Source organism: Carassius auratus, chromosome 15, assembly GCF_003368295.1.
Source record: "Carassius auratus strain Wakin chromosome 15, ASM336829v1, whole genome shotgun sequence".
Lineage (NCBI taxonomy): Eukaryota > Metazoa > Chordata > Actinopteri > Cypriniformes > Cyprinidae > Carassius > Carassius auratus.
The window spans coordinates 16343200-16357889 of NC_039257.1; the positions used below are offsets into that span (position 1 = coordinate 16343200).

General features: G+C 34.1%; 1 protein-coding gene across 1 annotated transcript in view; it reads left to right on the forward strand.

The window, feature by feature from the left end:
- LOC113115251 (leucine-rich repeat and fibronectin type III domain-containing protein 1-like protein) overlaps window positions 1-14690 on the forward strand; it is a 147464-nt gene that overhangs the window by 52191 nt on the left and 80583 nt on the right. The window contains exon 2 of the mRNA XM_026282692.1: window positions 1898-2099. The gene's annotated coding sequence lies outside the window, so the exon portion shown is untranslated. The remainder of the gene's footprint in view (window positions 1-1897; window positions 2100-14690) is intronic.

Here is a 14690-nt window from a genome sequence, read left to right on the forward strand (position 1 = left end):
AAATATCTCTGTGTTGTTAACTTAGCTATCGGCGCGTAAGCACATCAAGTAAACAACATGCGATGTTGTCATCAAACTGCACTTTCCACATGTACAGCTTAAAAAAAATAAATAAATAAAATAAAAAAAGGCGACATAAAGTGGAACTTAGTCATTTTCCAAAACCGCTAAGCAAATATATACAGTTTCAGTACATACCACATAGAGACGTCGTTGCTGATGCTGCTCTTGTTAAATTTCAGCCTCTGGATCTGATTCTGGATCATAAATATACGCTGAATCTGACTGTTAGCCATGGTTTGTTTTGGATGTTTTTTTCCTCACGGTAATGTCACAGCTTCCAAACGCTCTCAATGCAAAAGCCTACTCGCGCTCGTGATTCTTTAGCTCCGCCCACACGTCATGCCTCCAGCCGGTCGTGTTTTTCCCGGAAAAATCGGTACAAACTATCTTTCTCTTATAAATATAATAAAACTAAAGACTTTTTGGAGTTATGAAGGATGCAGTACTACTCTATAGGTACTCAAGATTAACAGGATATTGAGTGAAAACGAGCATTTCACCCCCCCCCCCCCCCCCTTTAAGGGAACCGTCCACCCACAATTTAAAATTAACTCACCCTTAGGACACCCAATATGTAGATGAGTTTGTTTCTTAATAAAAACAGATTTGGAGAAGGTTAGAATTAAATCACTTGCTTGCTAAAAGGTCCTCTGTAGTGAATGGGTGCTGATGAAATGAGAGACCAAACAGCCCATAAAAAAATAATAATAATAAAATAATAATAATAAATAAATAAATAAATAAATAAATAAATAAATAAATAAATTACAGTTATTTAAATGTAAGTTCATCAGTTAACATCATGAATGGATTTGTTTCTTATAAACAGGGAGGTATTTACTTCACTAGACATTATCTTATGGACTGGAGTCGTGTGGATGACAATGTTTTTTTTTTTTTTTTTTTTTTTTTTTTTATTATTATTAGCTGTTTGGACTCACATTCTAAAGTGGCAACCATTTACTGCAGATGATCCACTGGTGCACAAGCCATGCATTTCTCCAAATCTATTCTGATTTTTTTATTAATGTAATACATTGTGACATTATTTCCATGACAAATAATCACAAATTTGTAATTAGTCATTGGAAAATTTTGTTACATTTGAGTCAGATTTCAGAATCAGATTTTTTGCCCTTATGTTTAATCAGAATTTTCATGAAAATAGTGTCACGATGCAAAAAACAATGCAAAAAATATCTCAACAGTGCTAAAATATGATTCATATATTTGTCGTGAGAATCAAACACAAACTCAACAAACAAAAGCTCAGTTTGCATAACTCCTACAGCATGTTCACCCTGAAAGAAGTAATTAAAATGGTGCAATCGACAAAAAAAAAAAAAAAAAAAAAAAAAAACCCTGTGCTGGTTTAAGCAGCATTTGTTTGTGCAGTAGCATGAATTTTAGAGAATAAAAAAGAACAAAGTGTAATTGTGCCAACTGTCCAGTGGGACAGCTATAACCACCAGCAATGCAGGAGGCAGACAACTGTAAAAGAAACACTTGAAATAATAACAAGAATTTGTTTCCAAAGAGAATGGAGCTAAATATATTGCGTATGGCAGCTATTATCAAGAGTGATGGTAGGAGCGTTCAAACAGCGTGACACTTCTGGGTCGTTATTAATGTCCTCGCTCTTGCCACATTCCATTTTCTTTTTTGTTCCATTTGTTTTGTGATGTGAAAAAAGAAAAGGAGGTGCAAATTCGCTGTCTAGCTCTTGTTTTTGTCCTGGAAATGCATTGGCCTTCTTGTCCCGAGAGGCGAAAAATCCAGACAGACATGCTTTGTGTCTCGTGTAAATGTCCCTCCTCCCTTTCTCCTTTCACAGGTGGATGGAGCTCTGAAACCTGCAGCACTGTCAGTCAGTTGAGTGCCAGATACTCTCATGTTCCTGGGCCAATGCCTCGAGTCTCTGCTCTCTGCAAGCCTGTCCACATGTAGCAGCCCGAGCCTACAGCTATCCTCAGTGCTTATCCCGCCAGTGGAGCCTTCATGAGCATCTCCAGCCATTCTACGCTTCTCAGATAGAGGTACACTTCAAATCACACTGCAGTGAGGAGTTCAAGGAATAACACACCCACGATTCTCTTACCATTTACTCACACACCTGTAGTACTTGTACAGCAGGAGATATCCCACACTGCTCTTTTAACATTGAAATTGAATGGTGACCACAGACTGTAGAGCACCATAAAAATGCATTTCTGGTCAAAAAGTTTAATTTAGTAAGAACAGCAATATTGTGTGGAATGATTACAATTTAGAATAAGAATTTTATATTTGAAAACATTAAAAAAAAGCAAAGTCGGCAACACCAAAGCTCCAAAAGTATCAAAAATGTATTGAAAAAAAAAAAAAAAAAACTTTTGCGTAGTGTGTGACCTTTGCATGAAGGAATAAGAAATAAAACATTTATAGAATAATTGTAAAAAACATTGGTGTCTCATATTTTACAGTCAATAAAACACATCCAAACCAACACATTTATATTATTCAACATATGCTAGTTTTTTACAGAATATGTTCAGCTGTAACCCCCTTTGTAATCATTAACATTTTCATAAGTAACTTGGACTGTACATTCATTTTTGGGTGAAATATTCCACATTCTCCTATATATGGAATTTCACACCTAAAGTGACAAAGCAGTACATATGTTGATGTTGGCAGCTGTCATGCCCTAACTTGATGAGACTCTGAGTGAGTTATCTTTATGAACATTCTTTGAGACATTTAGGTTTTATTCAGGCAAACAACTAAAATCTTTATTTATTTATTTTTCTGTCTCTCTCTGTTTTTGATGTATTTGACTCAAAGCATTTTCTTTATTTATAGTATGAATGAACAGCAGAAACTTTGGGGTACTTTATTATTATTATTTTTTATTTATTATTTTATGTTTTTCTCAGCAGTCACACATTAAAATGTATTAAAGGTGACAGTTAATCAGTGAAATGTATAACATCATAAAATATGTTTATGTCGAATAAATTGTGTTCTTTTGAACTTGTTTTATTTATCAAAGAATGCTGAACAAATCTGAGCAACTGTTTTCAAAATAAATAATAAATGTTTTGTGAGCAGAAAAAAAAAATGCTGAAAATTCAACTTTGAATCACAGGCACAGGAATATATTACAGTATAAAACTGTTATTTTAAATTGTACTATTTCAGAATACTACAACTGTATATTGACTAATACTCCTTGTTTTTGAACATTATGGTAGTTCTTTATTGGTGCAACGTCATACACAAATGTCATTCATTGCACAACACAGCAGCCATTACTATGAAAAGCATGTTCTGTACCGGATATTGACTACACTGATTTCAGATTAAAAAAAAAAGAAAAAAAAGAAAAAAAAAAGAAAAAAAGAAAATCAGTACTGTATGTACTGTACCTGAATGTTTTTTTCTCATCATTTATTACTTCATATCTGAAAATGACACGTGATTCAAAACACATCAATGTCAAACACTGCTTCCTACTGTCTAATCATCTGGATATATTTTTTTTGTTTAGTCTCATAAGAAAAATAAAAACAGCAAACCAACCACAGTTGTTGGCTGCCTAGCATGAGTGAAAAAGCTCAATCCAGCACAGCAAAGTCACAGCTATGGTCAGAGGTCAACTAAAGGGAAAAAACTGAAATACAGCAGAAGAATGCATGTTCCTTCTGGAAAACAGGCCTGCCATGGTCTAGCGTACACCCTACCTGGCATAATTCAAGGCGAAGGGTTCTTTAAGTCTCCAGAAACATGATGCTTTCAGAGCTGACTGCTGAGGCCCTCTGGGTAATAGCCTCAGTCCAAAGCATTTCAGTGACAGCTGACTCTAAATGTCGCATCAATAGTAAAAAACATCATTTTTCTTTGGAAATGATATGAATGGAATGCCACAGACACACATGAAGCCAATGCAGATGCTTTGTATGCATTGGGTCAATGATAGAATTTAAACATGATTCAGTAAATGTCCTTACAAAACATTTTATTGTGATTGCATGTCCTTAAATGTTCATGTAAAGGACATAAATTGAGATACAACTTCATGATGTTTTGTGAATAATGGTGCTGTATTTTTGGTACAGTGCCCAGCATTCTTTTGTGTATTCATTCCTTAAGGGGTGGAATAAATAACAGTGTCGATCTAATGGTGTGTATATATTGTATAATAGGGCTGTGATATTACTGAATTAAATACTACTTCCCATATTGTACGCTAATATTATATATAATTAACTCTATTTGTAGTTTTAACTGTTTGTTAAAAGTTAAATAAATGTTGTCTTTGTTTTCTTCCATTTTGTTTAGATTTATTATTATTATTATTATTATTATTATTATTATTATTATTATTATTATTATTATTTATTTATTTTTTATTTTATTTTTTTCTGTTTTGATTACATTTTGATTTGCTCTTTTTCGGTTTTGTTTTTTGTGTGTTTTTATTTCTGTTGCTTTGTATTGTTTGTTTGCTTTGTTCTTTGCAATGTTTTGATTTTATGTTGTTTTGCTTTGTTTGTTCTGTTTAGTATTTTGCTTTGTTCAGGTTTTTATGCTGCTTTGGTTTGCTTTGTTTTGTACCGTATGGTTGTTATGTTTTGATGTGTTTTTATTATTTTGCTGTCTTGTGCTTTGCATTCTTTTATGTTGCATTTTTGTTTTATTTTGTTTCACTTTGTTATTTGCATAACTGTGTTGCATATGTATGTTGCTTTGTTTAGTTTTTTGTTTTGTTTTGCTTTATATAGATAGATAGATAGATAGATAGATAGATAGATAGATAGATAGATAGATAGATAGATAGATAGATAGATAGATAGATAGATAGATAGATAGATAGTTTGTATATTGTTTTTATGTTGTTTTGTTTGACTTTTTTCTGCTTTGTATTTTGCTTTGTTGTGCTTTTTGTTTTCTTTTTATGTTCATTTTTTGTTGTTGTTTTGTTTCGCTTTGCTTTGTTCTTTGAAAGATAGTGTTTTTATGTTGCTTTATTTAGCTATATTGTTTGGTTGTTTTGTTTTGTTCTTTGCATTGTTTTGTTTTCTTTTTTTCTGTTTTGTATTTGCATTGTAGCACTATTTTGTTCACACACATCAAGGAGCATAAAGTGTGATGTTTAAGAGCAGCAACAGCTGATATAACCAACCACTTGGGCTTCATCACATTGTGGGCAGCGAATGATTAACAGTGGGGTCTGAAAGGTTGTCTATGCTACCAATGGTAATGTGTCAAGACCACATCTGTCTGGCTAACCTCATTCAGCAGTGGAGCTTCACACACTCGTCCAGAAACTACGGTATAGGGTAGATGATGACAGTAGCAAGAGAAGGTGGGCGGCAGGACTTTTCAGGGTCATTTAGGCTGTAGAGGCTGACTGATATTATAAGTTCACTGACTGATTCCTGCTCGGTTGTGAGATAACCTCTCTCAAACCAGTTGCTCCTTGGCCAAGTTTATTTTCCTCAGGGTATCCATGCGAAGCTGCGCTAATTAAGGCAAACATCAGCAGAACACCCAGCAAAATATATTCATTCAAGGGCACACAATTTTTTATTCACTGCTTACATTTTCCTTATGTTGACTCTCACTATGAAAATAACATATCATGAGTAGTTAGCCAAACCGAGAGGACGAATGAATGCTGAGTATGTCGATAGGGCAGGATTAAGCATCTTATGATGGATTATTGACTTGAAAATTCATCTTGAGTTCAAGACCTAGAAACATGAATCACACAAACTGGGTCAGATTAAATTATCTCAGCATTTTTGATGAAGCCGTTGAGTTGATATAATTATCATTCCGTATAGAGGCTTGTTGTCTGAGCACTTATATAAGTGATCAATCATAACAATGATGCGCTTCATGCAGTGATTTTCTAACTGCTCGAAACCTCTTGAACTCATTTGACAGTGATTCAGAAATTAAGTTTGAATAGACAATGGGTTTTGATTCAGATGCATTAGTATAAATCACTGTGGCTAGAACACACATCCCATTCAGACATACATATTTAGATGAGTCTGTTGTGTCTGCAACAGAATGCTCATTTCAGTTTGGAAAGTATTTAGAATGGCTTAAATGGATTGAAAGGATAGGTGTCTATTTACGGGGACATAGCACACCTTTTTTAGCCAATGTCTGTGCCAGTCATGCATCACTTAGTCACATTACAAGACTTAATAGTAGTATAGTATATGATAAAATAATAGTAGTAGCTGTAGTAGTAGTAATAATAATAATGGGCTAAGATCAGAGCAGATCATAACCTTTTACTAAAATGTCTCAATATAGGACTGCTATAAGTGATAAGTTAATGCAATGATAATAGAAATTATAATCGCCAGTGATCAGAGCCAAGAAAGAAAAACAATGGTCAACAGCACTCATGTCACTTATCTTTTTCTTCTTATTTTTCTGTTTCTGTTTCTGTTTCTTCTTCTTCTTCTTCTTCTTCTTCTTCTTCTTCTTATATGTATTCTGTTATTTTAACAATTTTTTTATTTTATTTTATTTATTTTTTATTGAAAGACATATTTATGTCCTTAAGACAAGCAAATTATCGGCATAGGCAGAAATCATTATCATTAGTACATTTTGAATATTAGTTCATAGTATTTATTCACATTCAACAGAACATGATGGGTCATCCAACCATCCATCCATCCATTTTTAAATATTTAATATTTATTGGGTATAATGCAGTACACAGGAATTTCTTTAGATATATTTCTCATACAATTTTCGTAAATTTTACGACTTGTTTACAGACTTGTTTCTGGAAAACATTCACGGAGACTAAGAATGCAAAAAGTGCACCATATTTGTTTTCTTAATTTTGCACACACACACGCACACACACACACACACACACACACATTTGTTTTTCTGAAAAATGGGGACATCCCGTAGGCGTAATGGTTTTTATACTGTCGAAACTGTATATTCTATCGCCCTTCACCAAACCTACACTTAACCCTAACCCACACAGGAAACTTTGTGCATTGTTACTTTCTAAAAAACAGTAAAAAATAAAATAAAAAGAGCACACACACACACACACACACACACACAGACAGACAGACACACACAAACAAACAAATAATGTGTATACAAATAACAGTTATGCCATATTTTTCAGTCAATATTAAATCAATGAAAGAACAATGAGTTTCTCTTTGCAGTGTATATTTTTAGGAGTGACAACTTGAAAGTGAAGTAATTAGTAATCTGCTTACTTTTTAAATGCAGTAATCAGTAATGTCATCAAATTATCATTTTAAAGTAATTAGTCATTTGTAGTGGATTACTTTTTTGAGTAATTTTCTCAACACTGAAATGAGTTACATAATTGTAATAGTAATAAGACATACTGTATTCCATTTTAAACTTCTTAGGATATTGTTGCATGTCTCTTCTGATGACGCAATACCCTGTTTACATGGCTGTAAATATCAGTGATTTGGTGACTGCTGTTTGGGAAAAGATTAGTCCACTGGAAGAGGAAGTGCTTGGGATTTAAATCAGTGCGGGCTGTGGAGTGTTAAATGACTGTCTCAAGAGTTGATACGATCTCATTTGTTTGTTTGTGTGTGCAATGATGTTTGACCTGCATGCATGACTTTAGCTAACACTATACATCATCATGCCCATGGTCAGAATGCAGTAATAGACTCCATTACATTAACATAATTTGTAATCACATGCTTTTCCCCAAAAGAAGCACTTACAGTGCATATATTGTGTGCAAAAAAGTCTGACCTTCATATAACGTCAGAGCTGCTTTATTTCACTGTTTCATGTTTTATGTATCAGGTTTATTTAACTGATGGATTTGCAGAGCGTGTGGTTACTGCATTTATTGTTTAGTGGAAAATAATGAAAGTTAGTCCCTTATGAAATTGTATAATCTCAAAAAAAAAAAAAAAAAAATATCTGGAGGACAGAATGAGATTTGACAGCTGCAGAGAACAGGGAAAATTCCTTTCTAAATATTATTTTTTTGCTGAGGTTTGTTTGCAGCTCATGATGTCAAATTGTGAATCTTGTGTTTATGGCAGTTTTAGGTTTGTTTCTAGTCTAAATAGGCCTCTGTCTGTATTTTGCTATTCAGAATAGTGAGCTAAGGGAACAAGTTAGACATCAATGACAAGAAAATGAGGGCAGATGAAATGTGCAGTAAACAGGATGGTGAATAGCACTCCAAAACAACCATGTTTCACACAGGCCAAGTCCATAAGCCAGTTGCATTTGTAAGTTTGTCTTCAGATGGTGTTTTAGAATTTTTCACAAGGCCATTGGGAAGGAATTTGCAAAATCTTACATATTAAAAAGCTTGAACTATGGAAATGTTTGCCAAGTTAACACGTGTGGGAATATATGTTTAAGGCCTGAGGCGGTAGGTTTGGCAATCAATGAATGCAGCTGCTAATGAAAACTACAGTAGAATGCTATACAGTCACATGAACATTCTGCAGGAAAGGCAATTATGCACAAGAATAACAATCAAATAATGGATTTTAGAATGTTAATTAAAACTGCCTCATATTTTGGAACTTTCAAAAAAAAAAAAAAAAAGCCGTAATAATGGCTTAATAATTTCCACTTGGGGAAGTGAGAAGAAACTCTTATGCAGAGTCTCATTTAAAGAGCATATAGTGCTTTCAATTGGCAAATCAGTCTAGGAGATATGCAATATGTTTTATGTATTGTTATTTTTTTTTATATAAGTATAATGATTTATGTAAATGAAATATAATTGTATGAAAATGCATGTCTTTGTCAATATGTCAGTGGCGGTTTAGCCTGTGCTGTTGTTTGTTTGTTTGATTGTTTATGCATTTATACATTTTGTATTTTTATTACAAAACATTCATATATTAGTTTCTGTGGCTAATAAGTGCTGGTTAATTGTCGATTGTTCGCTCGTTCATTCATTCATTCATTCATTCAGCATCCCTGTAAACTTCACCATATGAACTATTCCCAAACCCAGACACTTACAGAATCTTACAGTCACTGAAAAAAAAAGCAATAGGAATATTTCCAAATGCACACAGAAAGCTATCTTCAAAAGGCAGCGTATATCTTTAAATAATTTGTCTTATCACATCAAAGAAAGTGGCCTAGAGGGACAGCTGCATGCAGGGCTGCTGAATAGAAGCCTGTCTCACAAAGTACACCACTGCTTTTCCTGTCTCCCTGAAACCGCTCTTTTGAAGAGCTGCCCAGTTCTGCGGGAGCCCCGCGCAAAGGTCACGGCCAATTATGTGTTTCTGTATGTGTTGTTGCTTGTGTGTTTTCTCTCCCTGCAGCACTTTGCGTATTAAAGAGCTCTTTAAGAATGATCTCTGTGATTCACGTTGGGTCATTGATCCAAACTGCCTCTTTTCCTTGTTTGACCCAGCTTTATATTTCCATGGCTGTGTGGAATTTGACATCTCTGAATTAATGGAGTTTAATCCAGAAAATTTAAGCCAAAGCCATCAGCCATTACTGCAATATTTGACAAATAATCTGTTTTATATAGTTTGTAGCTGGTATGTTAATTCCTAGAATCAAAGCAAACATATTTACATTAAATATGTATTAATTGGCTTGAGGGCGAATATGATGGGTTTTGCCTGTGATCATGCAACATGCAATGATTTTCTCAAATTTGGTTTTCTTTTGAATATCATTTCATGTCAAATGTAGAACTTGTCAAAGGACTGTGATGTACACAAATATGAAAAAAATAAAATAAAAAAATAAAAATAAAAAAGGATTAGTTCATCCCAAAATGAAAATGTATGTAATTAATTACTCACCCTCATGTTATTCCAACCCTGTAAGACCTTCGTTCATCTTTGGAATACAAATTAAGATATGTTTGATACAATCAGAGAGCTATCTAACCCTCCATAGACAGCAGTGCAACTGAAATGTCCCCAGGTCCAGAAACATAGTTAATACATTACTAAAACAGTCCATGTGACATCAGTGGCTCAACTTCAGTTTTGCAACGCTACAATAATATGTTTTATTTTTATTTTTCATTTTTGCAAAGAAAACAAAAAATACATCAACCATTTTTCTCCCCTGAGTTACGTCTTCCACCATTTTGGAGAGTACCCAAGAACTTATTGGACTTAATTAGCGTTGTTTACATTTGGGTGGGGGGGGGGGGGGACACGGGCATAAACGTAATTTGCGTATTAAGCATTGTTTATGCTTAGGAGAAAATGTGCATATGAATTGTAATACTCTTTAAAATGGCAGAAGACGTAACTCGGGGGAGAAGAATGGTTAGGTAAATTTTGTTATTTTTTTGTTTTCTTTGTGAGAAAAAAAAAAAAGAGAAAAAAAAAAAAAAAGTTGAGCCACATGGGTATCTTAATTTGTGTTCCGAAGATGAACAAAGGACATAGGGGTTTGGAACAACACGAGGGGGAGTAATTTATGACATGATTTTATTTTTTTTCAAAGTGACGTGACATACAGCCAAGTAAGGTGACCCATACTCAGAATTCATGCTCTGCATTTAACCCATCGAAAATGCACACACACAGTAGTGAACACACACACACACACACACACACACACACACTGTGAACACACACCCAGAGCAGTGGGCAGCCATTTATGCTGCGGCACATGGAGCAGTAGGGGGTTCAGTGCCTTGCTCAAGGGCACCTCAGTCGTGGTATTGCTGGCCCGAGACTCGAACCCACAACCTTAGGGTTTGGATTCCAACTCGCTAACCACTAGGTCACGATTTCCATGATTTCCCACGACTTCCCCATGTAAACCCCTTAAGATATACTTACAAATAAATATATTGAAAAATGTAATATTATTAATATTAATAATAATAATTATTATTAACGTATTAAAGCCTGAATACAGTACACCTGTTCAGGAGGGAAGTATCACTTTTGTGTTTGTGGCTATAATAATACAAAATATATTTACAGTCCCCTTCTTTATTATTGACACCCTTGGTAAATAAGGCGGCTGTGAACATAAATCTGCATTGTTTATCCTTTTGACTATTTATAAAAAAAATAAATAAAATAAAATAAAAAAAAAAAATAAATAAATAATAATAATATATATATATATATATATATATATATATATATATATATATATATATATATATATATATATATATATATATATATATATACAAATCACAAAATTCTATTGTATCATTACAGCAAAACAATTGAAAGTGGGGAGAAAGTCTCATCATAAATTAATTGATTTTGTCCAATGCATGCTGACCACATTTATTGGCGCCACCAGAAATTATTTTGAGTAAAATATCTCTGAAGTATATTACCATTGATATTTACATTCTTTAGCACGCCAGGGTGACTAGGAGCATTACATTTTCCAGCCATGACTTCCTGTTCCACAGGATTATACATATGAGGAACACAAAGGCCAAATACCCCTTAATCATCCATCACAAGGAGTAAAAACCAAAGAAAATAGTTCTGATTTGCAGAACAACATTTTTGAGCTTCATATGATAGAAAGTGGCTGTAAGAAAAGAGCTAAAGCATTGAAAATCCCAATTTCCACCATCTGGGCAATAATCAAGGGGCTCCAATCAACTAAAGATGTTACAAATCTGCCTAGAAGAGGACATGTGTCTATATCGTCCTAATGCACAGTGAGGAGAGTTTGAGTGGCCAAAGACTCTCCAAGGATTACAGCTGGAGGACTGCACAGATTAGTTGGGACTTGGTTCAGAAAGCCTTTTAAAAAAGATAATCAAAGAGCCCCTACATCACCAAATGTTGTTCATGAGGGTTTCAAGAACAATTCTCCTTGCTTATCCAAAAACAAACTCCAGTAGTTTTCAGACACAACTGGAACTTCAAACTGCACTGGCTTCTGTGGTCAGGCGAAAAAAAAAAAAAAAAAAAAATACATTGAATTATGTATTCAATCAGATACCAAAATACAGTGGTGGACGAAGTACACAAATCAAGTACTTGAGTAAAAGTACAGATACATATGGTAAAATATTACTCCAGTAAAAGTAAAAGTACTCCTTTTTCAATTTTACTCAGGTGAAAGTAAAAAAGTACTCAATTTTTTATGTACTTAAGTAAAAAAGTACTGCAAGATAGATGTTTGCAATTTTATATAGGCTACTTAATTTAATTTTATATTAGCACATTTTTTTTTTTATAATCCTACTGCTCAAAATACCTTGGATTTTTCCAAAATAACCACTGTATGGAGTCAATATATATTTTTGTTGTTGATATGGACTAAACTGACGAGAGTAATGTTCACTGTGAAGCTTACATTGTGATGTACCTGAGAGAAAACAGAGATGACCATCTGATTTTCACCAGTAAGAAAAAAGTATTTTAAAGTTAGTTGTTTTACAGAACATCAAAGTTACAGTACAGACCAAAAGTTTGGACACACCTTCTCATTCAAAGAGTTTTCTTTATTTTCATGACTATGAAAATTGTAGAGTCACACTGAAGGCATCAAGGGCTATTTGACCAAGAAGGAGAGTGATGAGGTGCTGCTCCAGATGACCTGGCCTCCACAGTCACCGGACCTGAACCCAATCGAGATGGTTTAGGGGTGAGCTGGACCACAGACAGAAGGTAAAAGGGCCAACAAGTGCTAAGCATCTCTCGGGGAACTCCTTCAAGACTGTTGGAAGACCATTTCAGGTGACTACCTCTTGAAGCTCATCAAGAGAATGCCAAGAGTGTGCAAAGCAGTAATCAAAGCAAAAGGTGGCTACTTTGAAGAACCTAGAATATTACATATTTTCAGTTGTTTCACACTTTTTTGTTATGTATATAATTCCATATATAATTCCACATGTGTTAATTCATAGTTTTGATGCCTTCAGCGTGAATCAACTATTTTCATAGTCATGAAAATAAAGAAAACTCTTTGAATGAGAAGGTGTGTCCAAACTTTTGGTCTGTACTGTATATATGACATGATAATAAGGCCTGAAGTTAGGAAGAACGTTTTAAGAAAAAAAAAATAATAAAAAAATTTTCATAATGATTTTTTCCTTCTCAAATCTTGTCTGTGGTTTAAAAACACCCCTGGCCAAACGGGGTGCATCTCTTCCCACTGATAATTACTGTAGTTACCATGTTCTGAACATCACATCCTTTCTTTTCTAACCAGATCAGCTAACAATATTTACTTATTTTCAGTACGATGAACATTCATGTCTGTCTACTCGTCTAGTTAATCCAAACAATATACATATGTATAACGTTACTGACGATAAACAATATAAAAACATACGTCACATAGGACATTTTAATTAAACTGTTAACATTACGGCAGCGGTGAATTTGAACGTGCACGAGTTATTGTATTTAATCTGTGTTATTTTATGTTTTTTTTTTGTTGTTGTTGTTGTTGTTTTTTACCTAGAATTGATGTGTCTGCATCGTCTGCACTCGAGCATTTCAGTGCGCTTAAATAGATCACTCTTTACAACGGATTTAGTTCCCAAACAACTGACAGTTTTGACCTAAATATGATTTTCAGTTACAATAATTAATCCAAAATTTCGACATTAATAACTTACTTTTAGCAACATCAGATGCACGCGCGCTCACAAGATCTCCCGGTTCTTACTTCTGGAGACTCGCACTAAACGGTTCATTTGAATCAGTGAGTGGTAGACTCCAGAACAGCTGCAATCAGATCATTCTAATTCGTAAACGAATCGTTTGGTGTGATTCGCGATCCGATTTAAAAGTTTATTTTGAAAAGACTCAGTTCGTTCATGATGAATCAGACACAGCTTCTGAGTGTCGGAGCACGTGATATAGGGAGTATCGATATGTTTTATGAAATGTAGTGAAGTAAAAAGTACGATTTTATGCTTTGGAATGTAGTGAAGTAAAAGTAAAAGTTGCTCAAAATAAAACTACTCCAGTAAAGTACAGATACTTGAAAAATGTACTTAAGTACAGTAACGAAGTAAAGCTACTCCGTTACTGTCCACCACTGCCAAAATATAGAAAATCTAAACCTGACTGACTCTGTTAGAAATCTTATAATGGGTCAATGTTGGATCTTCCATCAGGAGAGTATTCCAAAATAAACATCAAAATTAACACAAAAATGGGTCACTGAGCACAAAATGAAGCTTCTGCCATGGTCCTCCCAGTCCTCTGACCTGAACCCTAGAAAATGAGTTGAGTGAACTGAAGAGAAGAAGCACCAACATGGAGCTGTGAATCTAAAGGATCTGGTGAGATTATGTATGAAAGAATGGTCTCTGATCTCTTATCAGATGTTTTCCTAACTTTATTATCCTAAGAGCTCCTAAGATCTATTATCTTGGGAAAAGGATGTTGCAATAATTGTGTGCCAATAATTGTGGCCAACATGAACTAGAGAAAACATTTATTTCACAATGAGATTTTCCCTCGACTTTCAATTGTTTTACTTCAATTAAAGTTTAGAAAATTGTGTATTTTTTGAATGAAAGATAGGATAAACAATGAAGATTTATTCTCAGAGTTGCCTTTGCTCATATTTACAAAGGTTGCCCATAACAGTGGAGGACACTGTAAGTTTTGAAATATAATTTTATTTTATACTACAAAAAA